Below are 2,851 nucleotides of genomic sequence, written 5' to 3'. Positions count from 1 at the left end.
ATTTCCAATATATATTAACCCTTCAAGGAACTACCTTTCAGTCTAGACCCTTGTGAAAAACTGGCTTCCTTTTTGCTCATCTATTCAGGAATGAGAGGGTATCTGACTGGTGTAGTGGTCTTAGTGTGTGTGTAATATTATTCAGCCATAAAAAAGAATAAAATCCTGCATTTGCAACAACATGGATAAAACCAGAAAGTATAATCCAAGTGAAATAAGTCAGAGAAAGACAAATACCGTATGATTTCACTCATACGTGGAATTTAAGAAACAAAAGAAACAAAGGAAAAAAAGCAAAAGACAAACCAAGAAACAGACTATAGAGAACTGCCAGTTACTAGAGGGGAAGTGAGGGGATAGATAAAATAGGTGATGGGGACTGAAGAGTGCACATATTATGATGAACACTGAGTAATGTACAGACTTGTTGAATCACTATATTGTTACACCTGAAACTAATATTAACACTGGATGTGAACTACACTGGAATTAAATTTTAAACTTTGAAAACAGTTTTTTAAAGTGACAACTGAAAGAGGAAAAAAAACAGTGAGATACCATTACACACCCATGAGAATGTTGAAAATCCAGAACACTGACACCAAAAGCTGGCAAGATGTGGAGAAACAGGAACCCTTGTTCACTGTTGATGGGAATGCAAAATGGTACAGCTACTTTGGAAGACAGTTTGGCAGTTTCTTACAAAATTAAACATACTCTTACCACACCATCCAGCAATTACTTGGTACTTACCCAAATGAGTGGAAACTTGTGTCCACACAAAAACTTACACATGAATACTTATAGTAGCTTTATTCATAATTGCTAAAACTTGGAAACAAACAAGACATCCTTTAGCAGGTAAATGGATAAATATACTGTGATGTGTCCAAAAGAAAAAAGAAAATGAGCTATCGAGCCATGAGAAGACATGGAGGAATCTTAAGTGCATATTACTAAGTGAAAAAGCCAATCTGAAAAGGCTACATCCCAACTATAGGACATTCTGGAAAAGGTAAAACCATAGAGACAATAAAAGAAACAGTGAAGGGGTGTGTAGGTGCCTCATTTGGTTAACACAGGCCACACCGAGCATGGAGCCTGCTTTAAGATTTTCTCTCTCTCCTGCACTGCCCCACCACTCGTGCTCACACATTCTCTTTTAAAAATAAGGATCAGTTGATTTCTGTACATTGATTTTTGTATCCTGCAACATTGCTGAATTCATGGATCAGTTCTCGTAGGCTTCTGGTGGAGTCGTCGGGTTTTCTATGAAGAGTATCACGTCGTCTGTGAAAAGTGAAAGTTTGACTTCTTTACCAATTCTGATGCCTTTGATTTCCTTTTGTTGTCTGATTGCTGATGCTAGGACTTCCAGCACTATGTTAAACGACAGTGGTGAGAGTGTTTCTGATCTCAGGGGGAAAGCTGTTTTTCCCGTGAGGATGATGTTAGCAGAGGGCTTCTCATAGATGGCTTTTATGATGTTTAGGTAAGTTCCTTCTGTCCTTTCTCAAGGGTCTTTATTAAGAACGGATGCTGTATCTTGTTGAATGCTTTTTCTGTATCNACAAATACCATATGTTTGCACATATAGGTGGATTAGGAGGAAGCTAACGGAGCACCATGGGGGAGAAGAAGGGGGGAAATAGTGAGGGAGAGAGAGGGAGGCAAACCATGAGAGACTCTTGAATGCTGAGAACTGAGGACTGATGGGTGTAGTGGGGAGGGGAAGGGGGGAATGGGCATGGAGGAGGGCACTTGTGGGGATGAGCACTGGGTGTTATATGGAAACCAACTTGACAAACTATTTAAGGAAAAAAATAATAGCAAAATAAAGTAAAAATAAGGATCAGTGGATTACAGGGATTAGAGGAGAGGGAAGGATGAATAAACAGAGCACAGAGGTTTTATGGGTAGTGAAACAATTCTGTATGATACTATAATGGTGGATACATGTCATTATAAGTTTGTCAAAACCCACAGAATGCATAACACAAAGTGAATCCTAATGTAGATGATAGATTTGGGGTGATAATAATGTACCATTGTAGATTCATTAACTGTAAAAAATGAATCACTCTAGTGATGAATTTTGATGTGGGGGAAGCTATGCATATGTAGGGGTAGGGGAACATGGGAAATCTCTGCACCTTGAACACAACTTAGCTGTGAACCTGAGATTTCTCCTAAAAAATAAAATTTACTGGAATGCACACCGGTGCAGCCACTCTGGAAAATAGTGTGGAGATTTCAATAAAAAATTAAAAATAGAACTATCTTATGACCCAGGAATAGCACTACTAAGAATTTATCCAAGGGATACAGAAGTGCTGATTCATAGGGGCACATGTACTCCAATGTTTACAGCAGCACTTTCAACAATAACCAAATTCTGGAAAGAGCCTAAATGTCCATCAACTGATGAATGGAAAAAGAAGATGTGGTTTATATACACAATGGAATACTACTTGGCAATGAGAAAGAATGAAATCCTGCTATTTACAGCAACATGGATGGAACTGGAGGGTATTAACTAAGTGAAATAAGTCAGAGAAAGACAGATATCACGTTTTCACCCATATGTGGAACTTGAGAAACTTGACAGAAGAGCATGGGGGAAGGGAAGGGGAAATATAGTTACAAACAGAGAGGAAGGGAGACAAATCATAAGAGACTCTTAAATACTGAGAACAAACTGAGGGTTAATGGGGGGGCAGGGGAGAGGGGAAAATGGGTGATGGGCATGGAGGAGGGCACTTGTGGGGATGAGAACTAGGTGTTCTTTTTTTTTTTTAATAGTTTATTGTCAAGTTGGTTTCCATATAACACCCAGTGCTCATCCCCACAA

Source organism: Crocuta crocuta, unplaced genomic scaffold, assembly GCF_008692635.1.
Source record: "Crocuta crocuta isolate KB4526 unplaced genomic scaffold, BGI_CrCroc_1.0 scaffold1133, whole genome shotgun sequence".
Taxonomy (NCBI): domain Eukaryota; kingdom Metazoa; phylum Chordata; class Mammalia; order Carnivora; family Hyaenidae; genus Crocuta; species Crocuta crocuta.
Note: the sequence above shows the minus strand (reverse complement) of the source record.